The sequence below is a fragment of the Rhyacophila brunnea genome, unplaced genomic scaffold (assembly GCF_057557595.1).
Source record: "Rhyacophila brunnea isolate RB1 unplaced genomic scaffold, BYU_Rbru_1.0 scaffold_3, whole genome shotgun sequence".
In the NCBI taxonomy this organism is placed as follows: Eukaryota; Metazoa; Arthropoda; class Insecta; order Trichoptera; family Rhyacophilidae; genus Rhyacophila; species Rhyacophila brunnea.
In genome coordinates, this window is record NW_028232965.1 from 57,675,698 (window position 1) to 57,702,065 (window position 26,368).

Below are 26,368 nucleotides of genomic sequence, written 5' to 3' on the forward strand. Positions count from 1 at the left end.
ATGATCGGCAGCATATTTTTTCCATTAAATCGTGATGAAGAGTAAAAGTGGTTAAAATTGAGTTCTTGGTGCTGTCAGATTGGAGGAAAGGGACCCATATGAGTTATACTGTGTCATTACGGTAGTAATTTTCTGCCAAAGTCGTTTACACGGCGAGTTTGAACCACGACCACGCGTTGATGTCTAATTGAAGGTTTCATGATAATCATAGCTTTTATAGAAATTAATAATAAATTTATTCTTCAAAACGTATTACTCGGACGAACATTTTCGACGTTATTATTAAGAGAACTATGACATGTTAGATTATTAGATTACCTATGGTCATCGATGTTAGAATAACATGGTTATTAGATTATGATTTCAGATGTATGTAATTACACTCTTCCGGAGAAATTTATGTTACTGAGGTTTATCGTATAATTTTTAATGTATGTCGCATGAATCGATATGCGTAGATATGTTTTTATTGATAACAGTTCGGTACTATCATTAGTATTATATATGGATAACCAGTTTGCAAAGAGAGTTAGTTATCATAATGGAAATGACTGGAGCATACATAGTACGGAGTGTTTGAAATTCATAGCTGTTCTTAGTAAAATCCTTATGCCGTCGATTAAACTGTAATTGCACACTGGTGGTTCTGCTTTACGGTAGTAAATCAGCGTTCAAACTTCTCGGCTACGTCCAATGGATGCCCCAAGATAGTTTTTCTAGCAACCATCTATAAATGTATACGGTAGAGATACGGTATGACCTAAAAATACATGGGAAGACACAACACACTAACGAGTGATAAGGCTTATTGAATGCGCCATAATGTGTCCATATGCTATACATATAAAACGGACATGGAGAAAAAAGTACCTATATTATAAATATGGAAAACTAACAATATTATATGACCAATAAAAGTATATAGCGTACATTTACGGTACTAATTTCGAAATAAATCGTTTTATAATGTTACAAAAATCATTTAAAAAAACAAACGTTTTTGTTAATAATGTTATAAATTCGAGATCGACACTAATATATTCCCCACGGTCGATTTCCAGAAAAAAAATAAGCGTTGTCGATTTACTTTTCGAAATAATTGATTTTGAAAATTTCATTATTTAAAGAGCGCGGTGGTCAAACACCCCGAATAAACCTGGATACTTTAGCTCATTTATAATATTATTGAATTCGCAATATATTTATAAAAAAATCAATTTTTGCTTTTTTCGATAATAATAATAGTCCTTGTAATGTTAATATAATATCCTTAGAGTCATTTTAATGGAAGGTTGTCTATTTTTTTCAATTCGTAACTCAGAGGGAGGTAATAAAAACAAAGACAAATATAACATTACAATTACCCACGCGCTTGATCCAGATATACATTTGTAATTAAATATAATATATATGTGCAATTCTGAGGAAAATTATGAAGAATTGTCTACGTCCGATAACGGATATGGCACAGAAAGATAACAAGGCAATTCCGCGGATGGAAATGTATTTCCAAGACTCCTTATTGGCTTCTTATTACAAACTATTCTTATTATTTAATTAAGGGTACACAAAGTTTTAGCAGGAGTGGTAGAAACTATATTCATGAAAAAATATATGTAAGTATAATGTATAATCTCATTTTCATTTAAATTCACATTACTGTTAACATTGACCTTAAATTCTGTCAGTTGTCAATATACTCATGTGCGTTTATAGGTATGTTATTAATGCATCAATGTATCGATAACAAAAAGAAAAAATAGAACGGCACCGAGTGAAAAGGTTTAATCGATCGAATGCGTTGGGTCTGATCGATATCTGAGGTCGACAGAGTGGCTCGTTTAAGACTACTTAGGAGCTGCCCTTGTCTATCATAAACCGTAAATGTATTTGGATTATGATTATGACAGACCGTCAGCGGGGCACTCGAATTTCACACAAACTTTTACTATCGTCGTAAAAAAGACCGATAGAAAGTGAACTTAAAACTGGCGCGGAACGTGACTGATTGAAAAAACTAAGGTCCGATTAAATGTAATACATCAATATTAAACGAGATACTAAAATTTATCGACTAATCTTTAATTCTATAGGGTGGGTATTATCTTAATAAATATGAAACAAATATTTCATCCCATACTTGATAAAAAACAAAACATGTAAGTATAACTACTTACAATATTACGCGGTAACGTATATTATTCTTTATGCAGGGCTTGAAATGGACCGGAGCACACCGAATCGCCGAAGGTTCGTGAAATTGGTAAAATTATCGCTCCGTCTCGTGAAAAAAATAATTTGACCGTCTAAACTAGATAGGTCACAAAACAAAAAATCTAACACACTTCTTTTTATAAAATACACATAAAATTAATGTTAATATCGTGCGCTGTCTTCTCTTATTATAAAATATATTATTTAAGAGTTTTACTACAGATACTTATTTATAATTAACTGCTTAATAATTAGGTGGCCGAAATCGGCAATTTAATGATTGCCGGTACCACAACATTGAATATAGTGGCAGAATTGAGAAACGCAAATAACATATATCGCGCAGTGAATTCAGGGATTCAATTATATTTTACAACGTTTTTATTAGGTCGTATTTTTATTTGTCCGGTGGTTGTTTATCCAGTACAAATCTTGCAATCGATTTTTAACTAACTTCCCGACTAGCTAGACATTCGAAACTTTTAGAATATATCAGAACACTATGCCAATGCATTTTGTAATACTTTTAGCCATCTTTAAGTATAATTGAATTCATTTTCAGTTAATTCTGTTTTGTATGAAAATTTATTTCGGTAGAAATCCGTAATCCAATCCACTATTATTGGTTGCTAGGTATCTGGGCTAATTCAATTCAACGCCACGTAAAGATTGTAGTTTTTTTTTTTAAAACTATTTTAATAATATATTTTGTAGTCACCGTGTAGGTATGGATAACAAATAGCCATTTATTATTAACATATTGTTTTATTTAAGTTCATGCTTCAACTTGATTCAATACAACATTTACTGGAACTAATAATTAATTCCCTATTCTTAGCGAAGTTGAACTTTCTCTCAGGTGACTGCGCAGACATAATAATGTAATCCTTCGTGATATACGGTTTACGTGAAAAAACAATCTCTTGAGTCGTATATATATGATACTGCGACAGCAAAATATGATGACTTATTTGTGATTAATAAACGGATTATGACATTTGATGTTTTACGAGAGAAAGACAAATTATTATTAATCCTTTGAATCAATTTGTATGGGAAATACTAAAAGAGAATTCTTCATTCTCGGTTAGGGTATTTCGTTGAATATTTTACGTATTTATTAAACTAATAACCGCTATTTTTGTTTATGCTTATCCGTGAACGTACTGATATAAATTATTATGTTACTATTAATAAAATGAGAGATTAAAACATAAAAAAGATAATAAATTATTAGGCGATGGTGAAGACTACCTGTTGGTCGAAGGTTAACGACTACAACAAACTATAAGAACAGCGATCAACGTGTGATATTAATATACCTGCAATATATTATATAGCAATGCTATGTAATTTACTTGTTGTTGACAAAAAAAGGTAATTTTCTTAGTTTTTTTATATAATCTGGTTTAGTCTTTATTTTTTTACTTATCAATTTAAGACGTCGTAAAAATAAAACCGGCTTTGTAATAAATAAATACATTTTAGAAATAGTACGAAAAATATTTTTTTTATTGTATTAATGTTTGGTTCATTTTAAATATTTATTCTTGATTAGAAAATAACATTTCTTGTCTCTTTTTGTGTAAAATAATTTATATTAATAACTATTACAGACTAAATAATTTAATTGTATTTAATGTGCGCTAGTTTCTGACACTCTTGGTTCATTGTTTACGCGTGAGATTTTCAGTCCAGTTAAATGAATAAAAATCGTTTAGTATTGAATCTTCGCTACTGATATTGGGCATATAACATTAAATACACCCATAATAATATTATTGATATCCGGTGTGGTTCTTAAGCCTGTTTATTTTACAGGAAATATCCATACAGTATCCATGCATTCTTTTAGAAATATTGTGCATGAAATATAACTACAAAAAACATTGAAAAACAACACGTGTATTTAATTTAGCCAACCGCGCGATTCCAACCAGCAATGTACAAATTAAGATTTGGGCATTGGCCTCATTATTCTATAATAGAGATATTTTGAGATAATATTAAGTGTATTTATTTACAAAGTGGAAAAATCAGAGTAATAATATTACTTTTAAACTCACTGTTATAATAAGTTCTTAAACGAAAAGTAAACCATATATATGACTCATTAGATCACCATATGAACTATTCGAATCAGTTTATGACCTGCTTGATGGACTGTGCGATGGAAAAATAAAGCTGCTAATAATAAGGTGGTAAAACTTTCAATGTCTCTAAATGGCGTGATCTCGAATCTGGAACTGCTGCAGGCGGATTGATGTATGGCAAAAGCGGTCTCTCAAAGATAGCGATCTCTAAGAACAGTTAAGGTCGACACGGGTCAAGAGTCAACCGGTCACTTGATCATAACTCACCTCACTGCGCAAGGAAACCTGCCGATGAAGACTACCGGCGACTGCTGGTGGAGTGAGGAACCCTCTGGAAAGATAAGAAATAAATGTTATTATACGACACAGTGTTATCATCATATATTTATATTATTTTCTTTGATTAAAGTCGTCATTAAAACAATCTATATAATATTATATATGTAATTACATATGCGTGTGAAACATGGACTTCAAATAAAAGAGAGATCCAGAAACTTAGAGTAGCACAACGTGGTATGGAGAAGTGCATGCTGGGCATAAAGCGAAAGGGCAAAAAGAGGAATGAGTGGATAAGGAGACAGACAAGGGTTTACAATTAAATAGAGTTAGCTAAAAACTTCAAATGGAAATGGGCTGGATACAAAGTGCGAAGAAGAGACAATTGTTGTACAAATTTAGTCATCCAGTGGTATCCAATATGTACAAAACGTCCGCAAGGTAGACTTAGAGGCCGCTGGATCGATGAAATGATATAAGTTTTGCAAAAGTACGTGGCAACGCAACGCACAGGACCGAGAGAAGTGGAATTGGCTTGGAGAGGCCTTCATCCAGCAGTGGAGAGATTCAGGCTGATGAGGATGATGATGTATTATACATTATCGATAGCTAGAATTATTTTTTTAAATATCCGTGCATAATAAAATAAAAAAATTCGTTTATTTCGTGTTTTCTTACATCGTTATAGCTTCTTCTACTAATTATTTTTGTCATTGGTTTTTTCTTCTACATAGTTACTCAGAATCTAAACAATGAATTAATTGTACAGTAATCACTATATTATCGTCACATATTTGTGAGGAGATGGAGAAGTGGGATAATTACATTGTGTACGTGCAAGCCATATTTAAAATATGAAAAACACCCTAATACCCAAGAAGCTTCTTTTTAAAGCACCGGAGGGGAATAATCTGAGAATTGGGAGTTTTAAGTTGAATTTATTGATCTATGTATGAAAATATAGCATTATTGGGGATAAGGCAGAAGTGGAAACTTGTAACAGATTTAAGGATGTAAAAATGTTTACTGAAATCGGACAAGACCCTCATTTCCTTTATAGTACCGGTGATTATAATAATTAATTCGTCAATTGAGCACGTTAAGAAGGGCTAACTCGTGGCTATATAGTACGTCTTTGGAGAAATTATTAACTACAGTCATGTCCAGCCAATGTTATTTCGCTATTAATAGGCTTTCTTTCTCGTTATTTTGCAGTATGCCTGGAATGCACTTCTACATGACACATCGCTGTAGCACAAAGCTTAATGTTTGAATCACTACCATATGACGTATTCAGGATATACGTAAATGTGTTTTATTACATAAGTACCTACACACGATTACATAGAGTTTTAATTGCTATAATATAATATATAAAATTCACAATAACCTAGTGATATAATAATATGTAGTGATTTTAATATTAATACTTTCGACCGAAGGTACTTGATGAAATTTGAATTTAAATTCTAATGGATTCAAGCTCTGTACTATTCCATTTAAGTCGTTATTTGCGACCTGGGTTTCGCCTTTCGGCATCTTCAGGCGTCGTGTACACTGACCAAAGGCAAACACACACTGACAACGAACACCCTTAACTCTACCTTATCCCTACGGGTCGCAAATAACGACTTAAATGGAATAGTACAGAGCTTGAATCCATTAGAATTTATGTAGTGATTGTTACATTAGTAATCGTCATTATCACAATAGTTACAATGAAAAGTTATTACACAATATGAGAAAAATTACCGAAGAGCTTTATCATTACAATTTCATCCACCACAATACAAAACCGATTACGGATTACACAGATTTTTTTTATAGAAAAACCTCATTTTTATTAATTAATTTTATTATTATAGTTGAATATGTTGACTCATTGATATTTATTAAAACAAAAGTGTGTGTATACGTAATTTTTAAATAGTTTATAGCCGATTTCATTCTTACATTTTGTAAAATAAAGTATCTGAACACAATATTCCAATTTACAATATTTATACCCGGTATCATGTTCTTAGATGGGATCGGAAACTTAATTACATACATAGATTACGCATCGTGCAACAATCTATGATATCGTTCATGAAATCACTTTTACTTGCTTACATACTTTTATAATTATTATGAGAATGGAGTTGCAAAAAAGCGAATGTTATTTTCTAAGTAAAATTTAATTTGCGGTCATAAAATTTAAAATACTTTGAAAAATAATTATGTTATCTAACAATGACGCAACTATATTTTTATTGATCAACGATATCATCATCATTAATTTAGGCTGACATTCTCATGAATGAAATTTCCATATGTATGGAAATAAAATTTAAAATATGCCATTATACATATTAAGTATTTTAGTAGCCAGTAGGTATGTAGTATTCAATATACATATAAATAAGTAGACAAATTAATGTAACCATCGTGAAATTGTATTTATAATAAAATGTTTCTGTTGATTTTAAACTAGTAAAATATTTCAGTTGTACTATATTATATATGGGCATTCTTATATAGATTTGATTGAAATATTAATGTTGAATAATATATTATTTTAAAATTGCCAATGGGAATTAATGTTAAAGTAACAAGATAAAAAAACAATTAAGTACATTCATTTTATGATAATAATATTGTTATTGTAAAGTATTTTGTTTTTAATCAATGACTTTATCGGATTTTTTAATACTATAACATACCAGAAAGCACATCACTAAATGCATCTAGGCTCGATAAAGTCATATATAAGTATTGTGACCTCAACAAGAATCGAACCTGTAGCCCTCAGCATATTATGGAAGTGCTTTGCACATTAGACTATGAGAGACGCTAAAATAAAATTACCCTGCTGGTGCTGGTATAACTACAACCATTTTACAACGTTTTTATTAGCTCGTATTCTTGTTTGTCCGGTGGTTGTTTGTACAGTACAAATCTTGCAATTGATTTTGAACTAACTTCCCGACTAGCTAGACATTTGAAACTTTTAGAATATATCAGAAAACGATGCCAATGCATTCTTTTAATACTTTTAGCCATCTTTAAGCAGAATTGAATTCATTTTCAGTTAATTCTATTTTGTATGGAAAGTTATTTCAGAAAACTAAATTTTTAATATATTCGTGCGTTACTATGGAAATCAAAATGAAATGTCAAAATGACATTTCAGTATTATATATTTGTTTGTTTGTTTGTTTTTTATTTACTTCATATCAAATACAAGTTTGAGCATATTGAGCATAATAATTCAACAGACATTTTAAAAACGTGGTATATAAAAAGTTATTTTTATCTTTTAATTATTTTTACATAACAAACTATTGGCGTAAAAACTAAATTACAACAATAAGTTAATTAACTAATATTGGTGTATTCATTTAACTTTTGCGAATAATTAATCGTTGGGTTAAATAAGTTTCTTATTTAATTAATATAAATATCTTTAAAAGAGTTATTTAGTGTATACCTGATGCGGTCACTGGTTTTTTTTTTTTTTATAGAATTATTAATAACCATGTCCTTGCTTTTTCGTACAAGGTGGTTTGTTAGTAATTTTGAACAATCACAAACACCCAGGCTTTGAGAAAAACACATACATATTTTTGTCGTGACCGGGAATCGAACCCAGAACTCTCGGGTGGAAGGCCATAGACCAATTGATGCTCAAGCACTAACAACTCAATATTAATTATATTTTTTTTTTATTCGGCTTGGATGATTGATTAGTAGGCACATCAATAAAATACGGTTAACATTAAAATATAGAACTCATATAAATCACTTTAATATTTTATGATACGTCATTGAACGCTACTTTTGCGTACAGTAAGATGTTATAATTAGAAAACCAGATAAATACAGTATTTATGAAACATATGTTCTTGTAATACAATATTAGAAAACAAGAAAGACACTATGATAGCGGTAGTACGCATTTTAAATATTACTTAGACAATAAAGCTAGAGCTTTAATTGAAACAATAAAGTAATTATCCATACGAAACACCGCCTTAGAGCACCTTTACTGCCCTCAACTATTGAAGAATATGCACATTTTCCCACGAGAGTAATTAAAAGATGTCAGTCAGGTATGCAGCATATTGTATGCAATCACGCAGCGTCGTGTCGCAGAATAAGAAATGTCAAACATAATTAGTTCTCGTTAGGCACGCTTCCGACGTAAACTTATGCCCTTACGTGGAAGATTAATCTCCCTTCACTTTGAATTTATATCAAGTGCTTTGGGAAAGAAAATATTTCGTTATTTCAAACTTTAAATCAACATCCGCATAATATCTTTAACAAATTTTATTTGTAAAAGATATTGGTTGGAATTCGATGGATGGGTTCGAGTCCCGGTCGACACCAATATTTTATAAAAATATTTTTTCTAGTAGGTGTTCCGAATTATGTATGTTGAAATTTCAGTTGCTAAAATTTCCTACAGGCTTTGCGGAAAATTGTTGAAAATATCTGTTTAACAGACAAATCCGATCCCATTATAAATTTCTATTTTAATAATAATAAATTTTAATAAATTGTAATGATTACAAGTATGTACCTACACGTAAAGATACCATAAATCAATTTAAATATGTATGGGCATATGCTACTGCCCAGTCCCCAAAAGCTTGAATGGGCATTTATTTCCGTAAAGTCAGCTGCTGCAAATATGGGACTCCGGATAAACGAAAGAAAAACAAAATGCAAACCAGTTATCCACTGTGCAAAAGCTTATAATAACACCGTTATCATTGGCGGCATTTTTGAATCTGTGGATTCATTTGTTTACCTAGGGTCTTTTCCCACAAACACTAATAACAGAAGTGATGAAATAAATCACCCTCGCTAACAGGTGCTATTTTGGTCTCCAAATGCTTCTAAAGAACAAGACACTGAGGGGAAACCAAAACTACCTTGTGTAAAACGCTCCTCCGCCCAGTATTAACGTAAAGATTAATATGAATATATTTGAGAGGAGAGTTTTGACAAGAATCTTTGGGGCTGCTCAAGAAAGTAACATTTGGAGGTCAAGGTGTAATGGGGAGCTGTACACACTGTATAGGCGCGAAAAAATCACGTGGCATATGAAAATGCAGAGACTGTGCTGGATTAACCACGTGCATAGAATGTTGGAAGATATGCCTATAAGGCAGGCGATGTACGCAACCTCCGAGGGCAAGAGAAGACGTGGACGACCAAAATTAAGATGGTTAGGCTGCGCAATAGGTAATTTAAGAATGCTCAGTCAAAGCAACAGGAGAGAGTCGGCGATGGATCGTCCAGGATGGAGGAAGTTTTTGAAATAGGCCAAGAACCACCAATGGCTGTAGTGTGATAATGATAACTTGTGAAGATTATTTTATTTGATAATTCAATTTATTCAAAGTTTGTCGATACCTAAGAAATAACACAGTAGTATAATAATATAAAACAATAAAATAATGATAAATTGTCCATTAAAGTAATATATTATTATAATTATTAAAAAATAGGGTACTATAATCTAGCTGGCAACGCTATGTTATATAGATGAGAAGAATATAGGTTCAAACAACGTTTTCTGGGTTAAATTACACGTTGTTTTCATCAATATGTACTTGTATGTAGATCTAGTTTCTAGTCAAGTCTAGAGTAGAAATAGTAGAAAAACAATTTAATTGTATTTATTTTATATAAAACCAATATAATTGTAATATATTATAATATCATATTGGATAAAATATCATAAAAATAAAGAAACCATACTTTTTGAAGATTTTTGAAATGCATTACGTTATAATATAAGTTTCTTTAGTCATTGGGTTAAATTAAACCAATGCAACGAATATTGGAGTTGCAAGAATCAACCGCCATATTGAGTCACCATGCCATACTTTTAATCAATCTAGCTATAGACAGAAACAGCTGACAACATTTCTGAGACGACATTGCATAATTAACATACATTCGATTTTTGCAATTCAGTACAGGTACGTTACTCGTTTATTTAACTTAAATTTTAATTTCGTTATATTAACTCGGTTGGCAATTTATATTGGCACAGACTTTGTGATTATTTTAGATATGACTTTAAATAATTTTATACAACGATTTCATGATAAGAGATTAACAAAATAGTGTATTATTGCAGTGAAAGTATACAGTAAATCCTCTATTTCGATATTTTCTATGTAGCAGTATGCATCAGAAAAACTATATTGTCCGCATGATAATTTAAATGATCCACGTTTGACATGAATCTTTGAATACATTTATTTAATATCACTACTTGTCTAATTACCATTATTAGTTGCGACTTAGCAACCTATTATATCATTCATTAATCATTTTTTGACATTAGTGAACGACTTTCAACGATTTTCTAATATTAAGCAACTCAAAGTGTGATCAAAATAAAATGAAAACTTTCAAAAAGTTCATAATATTATAATATAATTGTCACAGTTACTAAAAGTTTCAACAAATTGTTTAAATTTACTAAAAAATCCGATACTATTAAGGTAACAATCAGAACTTTTTCAACATCACCAGTGTGATACAATATCGAGAGGGCGATGATAATTTACCGTGAAAATAATTAAGCATTGCAATTTTTGATTGCTATATTTTGGTAATGAAATACTTTGTAAATGAATTTCGCCATTTAAAAAATTCAGTATAATATCTACAGTTTAAAATGTATTAGAGAGAGAGGATCATTATTATCATTGTTTATTAGAGAATAAATTCGATCACCTATACAATGAATAATAAATTTATTGAATAAATCAAAAATAAAACTATTTATATTCCTTTGACAAAAGTTATTAAATAACTCGCGAATGGCGTTGTCATACTAAAGAATATTGCTTGAATGAAATGAAAATGAGCACGACACTTTATAAGGATATGATTTGACAGATGAGTCAAATATGTGTTAGGCTACGATCAAACTATAGCTTGCCGACACATCGGGGTGAATATATCAAAGAAATTTCGTTGTTCACATGATATATACAGGGGGAAGACAAAAAAATATATGTATATATATCATATGCTTAGGGAGAAATTATAATGATGATACAAGGAAAATTATTTTTAAAAATGACCACTTTAAAGATTTCAAAAACTTGGTTTCTTAGAAAATATGCTGATATCACGTATGCCCAATGACTATTCATGCATCATATTGGATTACGGGTGTGTTAAAAATAAAAAGTTTGTTTACACTTAATAATGTCATCACAACTATTAATATAATAGTATAGTCACATCGTAATATTATCTGTGAAATGATTAATTCAGTCCGTGGGGCATTTGCTCAGATATATTTATTTAAATAAGTAAATAATTAGGTTTATGCGTTACGTATCCGATTTTTTAGCGGTTAGGACGTGAGTCTAATCCTCATTCTAACATAAGTCACGTGCCGATATCTACTCAAATAAAATCAAAGATTTTTTCAAAAAAAGCAACGTTGCCATATTATCTATTATTTTGGTAAGCTGTTAAATATACATATTAGTAAATTAATTATAAGAACTTTTCAATGTTAAGTCATTTTAATTTATTTTATCAAGGAAAACAAACAGTTACATTGATTATAAATATCTATTATAATAGAATTTGCTGTGACGTTTATGTTATAATATAAATCATAACAGTAAACTATAAAATTGTAGTGCTTTTGAAATCTTCTATGTACTACTTCGAGATCGTACCTACACACTAAGGAATAAAACATGAACATAATGTGATATATCGTTTGAATATATGGATACAATCATTTTATTTAAATAATTACGAACAATATTTTACTACAAGTTTATTACTTTTTGCAATTATTTAGATGTCTGTGCATAAAACCACAAATGATTGATATACAAGTATAGTATCTTATTAAACTGATTTATGGAACAATATTGCCTTTTGTACAACTGAGTGTAGTATTTGTAATTATATGTTATTTTCGTTATGATAATAAAGAAATATATTTTGTATCGTTTGAGTTATAATTTTTTATCGCGAATCTCTTGCACATCCGGCGAGTTCTGTGTGAAAATGCAAATTAGTTTATTTAAATTGCACAAAATCAGAGTAATAACGAGACACACAATGGTGTCGAAAGTTAAGCGTTCTCTGCATCTGTCCATGAGAACATTAATCCGACAAGCAATTAATCTTTCGCAAAAACAATGGTCAAAAGAGATTAACTGTCGGCTGATTACAATTGATGCCGGCGTCATGAGAGGTACTCAAACAAATTTTCTAATCCAGTATCGTTGATAACATATTTTGATTGTTTTAATCGAGAATGATTTACGTATTGAATGTAGTTCGCTGCACAGAATAAAACAGTTACCTACCTTACCATACCCAGTTCATGCAAAAAAATAAAGTCAATACTTATTAATCTAACAATTAAAAAAGATGATAAATTATTTTTATCATATGAGTAGTGAATGATCATAAAAAATAAAATAAAGAAATGCTTTTTTATTACTGCACATGACAAGTACAATTAAAAAAACTGTTTTAAAATAATAATCTTTCTAGTGTCTAGCTACTCTAGACCAACATACACAATAATAATATGTGAGTGAACGCTATATTTTTTTTTTAATACGGCTGTGATATAAACTAAAATATATATTTTTTTAACACTAACACATACCATGAGGCCCAATGACAGTAGTATGACGAAACAGTAGTGTAATCAGTAAAATAAGTGAAACAATCACAAACAACCAGGCTTTGAGAGAATCACATACATATATTGTGACCTCAACGGGGTCGAACCCGGAGCTCCCGGATGAAAGGCCAGCGCCTTACGCACTGGACTACAAAAAACATTTAGGCACTATGTATATTACATTTTTTTATTCTGCCGCATACCTATCTAAATGTTCGCGTACAAATGTTCTCGGTCTGGACTTGGTATAATAAATTAAGAACATTTAAATTCAATTATTTTCGCTAGAGGCTAAATACAATTTATTTAGGAATTTAACATGCTTTATTAAATGTATGTAATTTAGAATAACCTCAGAAACGTAAATGTTAAAAAAAATATTGGATCAAATGGGGTTTAAACTCACGTCCATCGCATTTCGGGAGAGAGGTTTACTAATTTATTAAAACACTAGATACGTATTTAGTAGGAATGTCGGAATGAATACTTTTTAGGTTGGTTTTCTCAAAGGGGATCTTTATTTAGCTCGTACATATTTTTTCCGACTTATTTACGCAGCGTAAATGCAAATTCCGCCATTCTTGTTAGTATTGGCTTGTGTGTCTCTGATAATTATATTAGGAATCGAGGGTATCCGTTGTTTGTTCTCCCAAGGTGCCGAACTAACTATTAACTATATCGCTTCGGATATTGATATATTATTTCAATTAGGTACTTGATGGCGAATTTAGGTGGACGTTGTCTGATAAATTTTTAAGATAGGGTCTATCAACTTAGTTCACTCTGTGTGCTTCTATCTACTTTTATTTTTAATATTTTATTTCTTATTTTATTAATGTATTATATTATATTACCCTGTATTTTCATTTGAAAATTTGTTGACACTTCATGTCATGTCGTGAACGCTTTGAATTTATAATTTGCCATGCTCATTATTTGTAAAATAAATTAATTTGAATTTGAAAAAAATGCCGAATCTCCCCCACGTTAAATAATATATATTATGTACCAACATTTTTTTCAATGGTTTGTCTAATAGGTAAGTTTAAATGTTATCTATATACATATACTATATGTATTAAACAATATAGGAAAAATAATTTCTTTTTAAAACAAATATTTGATTTTATATTTTTAGAGTTGGTATGACGTAGGTAGATAGTGCCTGGTTTGATTTTTTTTTAAATATGTAGAAAGTATCTCACTTGATTTATTTTTGTTACTGTGTCAAAATGCACTTACCGCTTGAGAAATTAGTCTCACTGTTAGTATGTATGTATAGTTAACCAAATAATTATTATTGTAAACAATATTTCACGACAAACTGATAATGAAACTATAGATCGAGGTTACCGATAACTTCCAAAGCTCGAGTACAACTGTGTCACATTTCTTACTAAGGTGAATCATAGAGACAAAACACGTCAAACAATTAGCGACGTGATGTAATATGGTGATCTAGGATAAACATGCAATAAAAAATCGTAGCTTTTTTTGGCTTTGACAGTCAGTAGAAAAAAAAACGTGAAACCAGAATTGGCTAGTGACATTTCATGGGAGTGCCAAAATCGAATTCGTTTCAACAAGGGACTCTAAAAAAACTATAAAGGAAATGAATTTATAATCATTCACATTGAGGCTATAATACGTTAAGTAACGCGAATAAATTAAACTAATTTAAACATATGGCATACCTTTTTATCTTAGATTAGATGCTGCCTATAAATTATTTATTTTTATTCTGAATACTTAAAAAGAAACAGTGTGTATTGTTCTATGCTTTCGATTTTTTGATACTTATTATTTAATACGCATCGTGAATGTTTATTTAGAATAAAATATGACATGACAAGAATGAGATATCTTTATCTGTTTGTCTTGATTCCATTGAATAAATCTAGAGATCAAACGCAGGAGGAATTCATAAAATATTCAAATGAATAATATTATGTAATAATATATTCTGAGAATAATATAGATGTATCCAAGTAGGTACTCATACATTTTAAATCAATGAAGGAACTACTTTGACTATAATTTTGCATAGAAATGTGCTTTTTACCGATACAGATTTACAATATTACAGATTTGCAATAGTCTGAAATATTTTTTTATTACGTGTTTCAACTTTTAAACACGTATGTATTCGTATTCGACCATATTTTTATTACTACTTTTAGAATTACTATAATTGTGGTTATTTTCCATTATAATTTTTGCACCAAAATTAAATATTATTACTTCATCTTCTTCCTGGTGCTACAATCCTATGTGAGTCGTGGCTTCCTCCACCATCTACCACCATTCAGGCCTGTCTTAAGCTTATAAAGCTCAAGATCTTAAAATCCAACTTGACAATATCCATATATTCTATACGAGGTTGGCCAGGTCTTCGTTTGCCTTCTGAATTTCCGAATGTCAGTTACTTTGACATGCGTGACTCGTCCATTATGCGTATATGGCCCAGCCATCTAAAGTGACCCATTTTGATGGGCTGTACGATTTGCAGGCCTAAATTGTACAACTCGTAATTGTATCTTCGTATTCATACCAATTGTGTGTTATTGAATATACCATGCGGTACGCTCTGCTCAAATGAGCTCAACAATCTTGCCATGTTTTTGGTTATGTACCAGGTTTCCGAGCCATTCATGATAACTGGTCTCGTATTCTGTACAAAATACATTTCAAGTGTCGGTTTAATGTCTTGGAAAGTAGCACCTTTATTAAACCGAAGCGACATGTATCATCTAGTACAATTCTTCTTTTAATGTCGAACTTACTGTTAATGGAAGATGCTAGGTATTATACAGTTGATAAAAATCCAGGAATTTAAACAAATAAATAATTAAAAACATAATTATAAACGATAGACATCTATCTGTGATGCTCACTGGACTCGATCAAATCAAGAATGGGACAGAATATACATTGGTGTGTATAATCTACACAGCCGAGTCCATAGAAACTATAGCAGAATCTTGAGTAGATTAAGAACTGTTCACCACGATCCTCAGTAATGAGGTAACAAATAAGGATATTATCTATAGTTTGGTACGTAGACATAGTTTATTAAATGAAGAAGTGCAATTTGATTTCAGTATGTATGATTATTAGTGGGTTGTAATAATAATAATAATAATAATAATACGTGTGTATTATTTATGTATATATATATTTTTTATTTTGTGATTTTTTTAAATAAGTTTGGTTAGCTGTAAAAAGGATCAAAAGTATGTATGATCAAAATATGCAAATGTGACACGGAGGTGTCAGTAAAGATTAAATGGCTACTCATTATAAAATTTGCAATACATTAAAAGAGTAACTGTAAAAAAAGTTTATGTTAGAGTAGAATAAAAAAAAAGATTCAATAACGGTAGTTCATAGTTTTTTGTCGTACAAATTTCTGATAACATCAATGATTGCCTTTTTGAGCCACTTTTTGAATTAATTAGATACGTGTAATATATTTAGATTATTATACACAAACTCAAACATTAATTCATAAAAGTGTTATAATACGTAAATATTTTTTTTTAGTTTATAACATACTTATTTTTGATACATTTATACTGCGTATAATATTATTATACATAATAAGTAAGCGATAAAGAAAGTGGGACTTAGAAAATATGGCAGCGACCTTGTGAATGCCATGTGTCCCGAGAATGTAAACCGAATTAAATATTATATTCAATATAATTTTTTTTTCGACTATGTCCAATCCACAGGGTAGAGGTTTGTATTAACAGATTTTGTTTTTTACGAGAAATAGATGTCAGCCACTTGCTCAACCTATTAGGTCCATAACCTGACTCACACACACATTGAAAAACAATATGTGTACTTGCCAGACCCAGGATTCAAACCTGAGACCCACGGCGTGCTAGTTAAATGCTTAAGCCGCGCGGCCACCATGGGTATATAATATAATACCCACCTACATATAATTTGGTTTATTTACAAAATTTTCTAAATAAGTAGTTCATAATAAGTATTTTCCGTGAAATTTAATGAGGACTTTGAAAGATTCGTCTATGATTTTATGTACAAGCATAATTTATTTAACAATAACACGCATTATCTACTAGTTTTTAACGAGTTAACGTAATATTGTAAAATATGGTTGTTTTAAAAGTTGTTTCCTGTAGATAATGTGTCAATGAATCAACGCTGTCGGATATATCCCGTTTTCTACATCATTCGTTTACCCTAAACGGTCGAAAATATTTTACTTCATATAAAACATATTAAATGAGATTTTAAATTATTTTTTTCAATAAGTGTCTACATGTTCGTAAGTATTATAAAATATTTTTTTCTTTTAATTCTACTAAAAATGTCTTTAAGATATGTTAAATCTTATTAGGTACCCACCTATATACCACAGGTCTCATTTAGCAAAGGCTTTCATATTATAATTATTGATACTATACTTTAGAATTTCGTAGCTATATTTATTTTTTCCCCAACGTATACGTGGTGTAAATAAGACTGTGCGATTAATGTTAACAGTGCGCTATGTATTCTTAATAAGCATTGACAGCATCGAGTATTATTTATCATCCCAATGTAAAGAACCAACTTACCATTTGTTGTGCCAATAATAGGGTCAAAATCATTTCGATTATTAGTACATAATATATTCTACTGGCGTGTGGAAAAGTTTAGGTAGAGGGTGTTTTATAAATTCAGTATACTCCCTTGTACTTATAGTGTCATTTTTATATACGTATTTAGGTATATATATTTTCACTATTTTCATTATAGTAGATATTCACTTATTTTTCTTGCCAAGTTATAAGCATCAATTATTTGAACTTATAATTTAAGATGTTTACTAATTATGGAAATACTATTCATTTAATTTTAATTCAGATTCATATACCTACTTACATAGCGATTCAAATATTATAATAGATTTCTCTCTCTCTCTTGAAGTTTCTTATTATGTAGTAGATTTTTTGAATTGTTATTTCATGAACACTATTATACTTTCCATTATTATTACAAGAAGCCTTGCTATTTTAAGTAATTTCATTATGCAGATATTTCTTCTAGTGTGTCCAAAAAAAGCAGAATGCTCGGTACACCACATCAATAATATTACTTTTAATGTAGTGAAAGATTAGAGAGTGAGTACTTAATGCTATTTTACGGTTGAAATAATATTATTCGGGTCTTTAACCTCTTCCATCTCACTTACATACTTAAAATGACGCTTGTTCATATTATAAACGTATGACTTCAAATAAGACAAAACGAAACAACGTGAAGTAAAGCTGACGAGAATTATGCGGTTTGGGTCCATTGGATTGCGGACCATTCTGGGACCTCGTTTCAATAGTGAAAAAAATATCATGTAGGTACTTATTTTATATATTATCAGAAAAAAAAACTTATTAAACATCTGCCGTATTACTGTAAGAAAATGTATTATCCGGTGATTAATATCGCTAAAAAATATTGTCTATGTTTAGCTTGTCGGCTAATATTACCATTTGTATTTATTTATCTGTAAAACATTCTTAATAATACAACTAGATTTTTAAAGAATAAGCAATGTTATTTTTAATGGATTCAGTAAACATTTTACTATATGATTTATTTTATTATTGTATATTATCTTTGTGTTCATCAGGTATATTATAATGGAATCATTTTAATTTTATACGACAACGGTATTTCATTTACATTGCAAACAATATCAAGTATGACTAAGAAATATTTATTTCTGAGTTTATATACATACATATTTCATAAGTAAATTATGTATAAAAGTAAATAATTACCACGTCCGCTCCTAAAAGAAGCATGTGGGCGTCTAGAGAGTGGATGTTATATTAACATACTTTTTACGAGGAATAGTTGTTAATCACTCGCGCAAGTCATTTGGCTCCATTTTGTAGATCAAACCTTTTCTTAGTCTTTATCCATATTAGATCCTTATTTAGAATATGTGACGTGGTGCAAAAATTTCTGGTACGTTTACTTTGCGTTTATAATATCATGAAAGTATTTTTCACACCCACGATGGCCGCGTGGCTGAAGCGACGGCCTATAGCGTCGTGAATTCCAAGTTCGAATCCCGGGTCTGGCAAGTACAGATATTGTTTTTCAATTTGTGTATGAGTCGGAGTATGGACCAAATAGGATGAGCAAGTGGCTAACATTCATTTCAAAAAAATCTGTTAATACAAACCTCTACCCTGTGGAGGCCTATATGATCTTATTAGGACCGGACATGGTCGGAAAAAAATCATATACATTGCGAAACATCTATTTTGGTAGGAATATACACAATTTATATTTCTTAAGTATCACTTAAGCAGAATTAAGGGTATTAACAAACGTATAACCAGAAAAAGTGCAATAATCACGGATAGTTATATATAAGTATACGAAATTATGGTTAGATTAAAAATGTTGAATATGAAGTTTTATGTAATAAACGTATAGTGATTCATTACTATGATGAAAAGAGATAATCATAATGATTAACTTGCGCATGCTATACGTACTATATTATAAGTAGACTATTTAATTATGTTATATCGAAATGAAATTATACTAAGAAAATAAATTATTTTAATTAATAAAATGGACAAAGTTTAAATATTCTGACGTCAAGTAAGTGGTAAAGTTATTATAGTTTTAATTAATACGTATTAATACGAAAAAAAATCTGAATGTTTACTTTATCTGAAGAAAATAATACTTAAAATTTTCGTTGATGGCAACAATCAATGCTTTATTTAAACAAGATTATCTGATAAAATAATAATATGTTATCGAAACCACTGACCTAGGCAGTGAGCAAAGAAAATGAATAATGACATTTTAACTGACTCCGACCGCAGCCAACAAACTTAACTACTTACATCTACTTACCACACAACTACATCTATACAATTACATTCTACATGCATCAAATAATTATCTATCACTCATTTCATGGGTAAAGATTTGTACCAAAACAGTAACAAAATAATTTCAAAGTGTCATTATTTGACACTCGTATGCAGCAAAAGATAAAGAAATTCTATATTTTAATGTAAACAGGATTACAATCAAAATTATATTAAATGTATTGAATTTCTTAGCCTATTTCTTTGATATACATTTTGTCATTCTAGACATAAAGTTATATGACCACAAAAGAAAACAACCGTCGGTAATTTTCTACAAACACGTATCTCAATTTTTGTCAGTTTTGAGTTGTTTGATGTAATAAATTCAGAATTTGAATACGCACATATTCCACTAACACGTATCTCAAAACATACTTTATAACATAATAGATTTAAGCAATTATAAAAACTCGTATCACAATAAAAGACTTTTCTAAATATTATAAACTCGTATCTTGAGTTATGAGTATACAGAATACTGAACTCCAACAAGTAATTATATTCAAGCATTTTCTCTTAAGTCAAGATACGTGTTTACTGTAGTAATATTCACAGTAAAGTTGCAACGCATTCTCGTATCTTCGACAATATGACTGATCGGTCGAAAGTACAGTGCGATAAATTAAAGAAACATAACAGTTTTTTTCATGAAAATATGTGTAACTATACTAAATAGATATTTCATAGAAGAAAATTTATTTCAAAATTAAAAACTGAGAGAATAAAGTTGTTATTTATTTTGCCTCTACTGAAAAGTAGTGTTTTTTGAGATACGTGTTTGTAGAAAATTACCGACGCAATGGCAAGTGTACGATATTATAATAGATGTCGCCAAATTCACGAATATGCGCTAAATATATTTCTCGTTGAATCAATAACAATAATAGATGCAGTCATACGTCATGTAGTACCCCAAGAAGAATTAAACACCCATAGCACTGCTGGATCGAAAAACTGATTGAATTCGGTGGAAATACATGGTAATGAAGCACGAAAGACTGTGAGTAATGGAAGCAGCTAATGATGATTATGACATACCATAAAATAGTTACTAAGAGTAATATTTAAAATCACTATCTTCTCATCAGTTTAACGATGTTAGGTGGCAGGGTTATATACATTTTAAGTGTTGATTGATGTCAGCGGAAAACTCTTATTTTTCATCAGTTATACATACAATCCGATGTGAATCTTGTCTGCCTTTTTACAAGAAATAGTTATTAACTCTAGCGGTAAGTTTATGAATTATTTAAGTGCTAGAAAAGCTCTTTTTTAATGTAAAACAAATCGGTTTACTGTCAAGTTGTCATAATATGTAATTATAACGTGCAATTAGAGGTAATATTCAAAATAAAAATAAGCATACTATACATGAAATGATACGAAAGAAGAAAATCGTCAATACTACATTCTATGAGATTTGCTTTTTCTTCGTCACATCGGATTTTCAGTGGTTACAGGATGTATAGACAGCATTTTTTCAGGATCTTTTGGAAATTACATTTTAGTAGACATGCTTTCCTGATACGCCTCCAAGACTTAGGCGGCAAAGATAAGGCAAATAAAGAGGTTAGACGCATTTTAAATGTGGTGTTGGAGGCGAATGAGTCTCATGGCCGGCTAAACGAACCAAAAAATCCATAATCATTGAGCACCAGATTTAAGATTTTAAAAAAATTGTTTTTGCCGGACTCTTCAATGCTTATGTGATACAACCCGGAGAGATAAATATACTGAAAAAACTGGTACTTATATATTTGGTTAGGTCAAACATCAGAGATATGGAGTCAGAATCATGGATGGCCCAAATCAAAAATGTCACGGGTTTCCAATTGAAAATAATCATGTGTATTGTTATTAAATGGCAAATAAATAAATATCTGTTTAGAGCTTATGGCTTAAACTCCAATTAAAAATTCCGGAAAATCCGTTATTTCATTTTTGAATCTGGTATAAATTCTCAATATTTGAAAGAAATAATTGAATTTTGGGAAATATTTGGCAATTTATAATAAGAGTATTTCAATATTTCAATTGTATTAAAGTATTTGATTAAGTTCACATGTCGTTAACAGAATAATATGTTTCTCACGTGTTAAGATTTTCACTGATTTTTAGCAATGCCACTAGAGCCTTCAATTGTGATCATGTGACTACTACATTCTCACATAGATGATATGAGTTATCTATTTTTTTCAGTAATTAATTCAAAAATAATTATGTTTATAATGAAAATATCACTTCACAGCTTGGTTAACATTAGTCGATAGCCTCATATAAAATGGACACATCTTTTAAGGCTACGTAGATTGAAAATTTGTGAAACATATTTGACACCGTTATACGATTATGCCGTGAATGATTTGTTATTATAATTATTAATCTACATGTATATGAATATTATATATTATATGAAGTACGTATTGATTACATATTTATGCTCCTTTATTTTATGTTATAATAAGCTCGACGGATTTAATAAAAACATAAAACGACAAAACTTCATTAATTTAATGAATTGATGATTTTTAAACGATTATTGCATAAAATAAACTACTTGTATATTTGCGGTCGTATGACTTAAGGAGCAACGAGAAGATAAGAGAACGCACCACGCAGCCTCTAATCACGCTGAGAGTGAAGAGACGACGTTTGACCTGGCTCGGCCACGTGCTGCGGATGCCAGAAGAGAACCTCAACCTGGCTTGCCTGTTCTTCAAGCCGACTAGATTGGAAGGAAGGGAAGGCCTGGAAGACCGCCAAATACTATCTACAGAGTGTATACGGCGGAGCTACGGGATGCTGGTTTGACCTGGAAAAAAGCAAGAAGACCGGCGAGCGACAGGGATTCTTGGAGGCGGCGCGTGGTGTCCATATGCTCCAATTAAGGAGCGGATATGGCCAAAGAAGAAGAAGATATTTTAAAATAAAGAGTAAATTACTTTTAATATATACAGAAATTAAATCTAGCAATAAAATACAATTTAAAGATGCCTACTATTTTGTTGAAAACTAACATTTAGACCACTTATAATATTATGTTGAATGAAGGTAAGTATAAGAAATTAAAAAAAAATAATGCGTTTGTATGTTATCGCTGCTTTCTATCATAGCTTCAAGACCAAATTGAAATAGTCTTCAACCATCACGATAATTAAGTCGATAATAACCAATTCCTCATGTCAGGAACCCACCAGACAGTCCTTCTACCTATGCTATGTTTATACTACGCCTTTGAAAATGAAATTTCAATTAAATATTAAGAATATACCTAACTTGAAAACTTAGATTCTGTGTGTTAAATTAAGGAATATTAATTACCTTAATTACTAAACGACGCCCGGCTCTTGCCAAATATTTTAGTTATAACGTCTACTTGAACTTGCTAACAATTTTTAATAAACCATTTTTTTTATTCAACGAATAATTCACAGATTTTGAGAATGTAACATTCCATATATTGAACATACATAATTTGAAAAGAAATCAAACTCAGAAAAAAACAAACGGTGGTTAATAATAACGCAATTTGATAATCATTTCATGTAGGACCTACTAGTTTAAATTGTCGCAATTGGATAGGAGGCTCATAGCATAATTGGGTACAGTGGCGCAATACCAGTGGTTATACGGGTTCAAATCCCGCCAATATCCCGCAAATATTATTTTTTCTAGTGGGTATATATATCTGAGGTGTTTTATATGTTCAATATATGGAATGTTACATTCTCAAAATCATGTGAATTATTCGTTGAATAAAAGAAATGGTTTATTAAATATTAAAAACATTATAATATATTCAAGCTATATTTAAAGTCACATTAAATAATATTAAACACTGTAAAATATTCTATTATATTCGTGCAATAAAAAAGAGTATACAGAGACTATGAGTAATGTTATATTGCTAATACTATTTAAACCCTATAAAAAATGCAATAATTAACGGACCTTGCGGATGGATCGGAGTTAGATACCTACGTATTAGATTTGAAAAAAATCAAATTTCTATCACTCGATTGTTATAATATTGCGTTGAATCAATACGAATTCGATACGAGGTGAGAAATTCAATGACCCCTCGATATGAAGTCATACATACAGAGACTTTTTGTTGAATATATATTTTAATAATTTGGCCATTTTTTTTTTAAAAACATTTTGTACCATTATATTAATTACACAGTAGGTACATATTGATTACTGAGTTTTTATTTTTAACTGTAGTAACATAATATTATTATGATACAAATAAAAACATTTTCATTTTTTGATGAAATATTATTATAGATTATCGATAAAACGTCAACCGTGGTAATAATAAATAGCTTAGTTTCATAATTTTATTCACATATATTATTATAGCTATCATTTAGATACTCTGGATCAACTACTGGGTGAATAACTCATTTTGCTGTATGAGTAGATAATCTGCTTAATCCTTGACGTTATTGCGTTGAACATGTTTCTGCTAAACCACTATGTTTTCAGTATCTCTTGATATAATGGTCATGCGGTGATATATTTTAATGAAATGCAATGATAGTAATATGAACTTTCTAGCTATTTACCTACCCAATATATAAGAATGTAAAGTTCTTTTATTAAAAAATACATTATTTTTGCTAACCAAGAAATATAATTATCATAAAAAAGGTTTTTCAAAATGATAATATATGTTTTCACGTAGAGATACAAATAATAATACCCCGATTACCAACAGATCTCACAATTTATTTCTGATAATATATTTATGTTATTATGACAGTGGCTGAACATAATATTTATAATAGGCTACATTTTTATCATCATGTGATATGATTTTGTCAGTAAGTATCATCATGTGATTTTGAAGTAAGTATTTATAATTGTTAATCTAGATTCTAGGTATAGAGTTGTAGATTGATAATTTAGGGACAATGATTTATAACTCAAAAAGCAAAAAAAATCTAATGAGGAATGATTTTTATATCAATGTTGGCATACAAGTCCCTGACTTGTTTCATTCATTTATGGCTTTCCAAAAAGTCCGACGATACTCAGGCGCGATGTCCGCACTTGAAAATAATAATATCCCAACCACAAAACTCACGCTCTCTACATTTCGATTATATTATTCTATTTATGGAGTTCAATCATGACTAATATGAAGCATTAATACATAGGGTTTTGTATACATTGTATGACTGTGATCAATCTTCGGTCAATTAAGCGTATAGAATACGAACTAAACTATCATTGGCTATCTATCAAATAAGCCAGAGGCATATGCATATGGAGAGAAATGTGTGGACCCCTTTTTATCAGTCTGATTTAGATTCATTGAGAGTAATCATTTCCAATCTTTTTCGTCGTATCGGGTCTTCCAATGGCTATAAGGTATCGCTCCAAAAGCTATCAACGGTAATACAATTTCATTAGTTTGTTGGATATTATTGAAATATCCTGTCAGTACGCATGGTTTACATGAAAATAGGTGTTCTAAAATTCACGTGTCATCAGTAGGGATTGCAATACCGGTATTTCAAGACCGGTATTCCAGTATTTATCAATACCGAAATACCGGTTTTAAAAATCCAAAATACCGGAATGTTCAGTTTTGAAAGCACACTCGTTTACGTTTTTGAAAATGAATTATAAATTATGTGCTGCTAAAATGCAATTATATTGAGTGAAACGAACAGAGGTGAAAAATAATAAAACAAATTTCATCAAATATATTTATATTAAGTAATTGTCGCGATGAATTATCATAATATTATTTCTAAATAGAAAACATCCGTGACAAAAATGTTCAATTATTCTACAATCATTGATGACTGTACAAGCGTTGAATTTAATAAGTTTTTCCTGCAGCCGGACTTATTGCACTTGATGAACTTTTGAGGGCTTTTGTTAAAATTATCAATATATTCAAATTATTTGTGAAAAATCACTTGTTCTACAATTATGATCAATACATGTTTTTAAATGTCAACATAATAAATGTAGGTATGTCGGTTTTTGCTATAAAATAATATTTTAATAGCTATATTGTTATTGATAACCACCTACTTCTGTTTTTTTAATGTTTAAGAAATACCGGTATTAATACCGGTATTCAATATGAAATACCGAAAAACCAGTATTGACATTTTCATTCGGTATTGCAATCCCTATTTATCAGAGAACCCCTGTTTTGTCATATTATG

General features: G+C 30.2%; 1 protein-coding gene across 2 annotated transcripts in view; it reads right to left on the reverse strand.

Annotated features, from left to right (window-relative positions):
* Nucleotides 1-26,368, reverse strand: part of ko (Stork-head domain-containing protein knockout) — a 364,781-nt gene that overhangs the window by 213,732 nt on the left and 124,681 nt on the right. Inside the window, exons 1-2 of one of the 2 annotated variants that reach the window (XM_085952082.1) lie at nt 14,506-14,646; nt 4,575-4,638 (exon numbers count right to left, since the gene is read on the reverse strand). The gene's annotated coding sequence lies outside the window, so the exon portion shown is untranslated. Of the gene's footprint in view, nt 1-4,574; nt 4,639-14,505; nt 14,647-26,368 lie in introns of those variants that run through there. The other variant, XM_085952081.1, reaches the window with a different exon arrangement.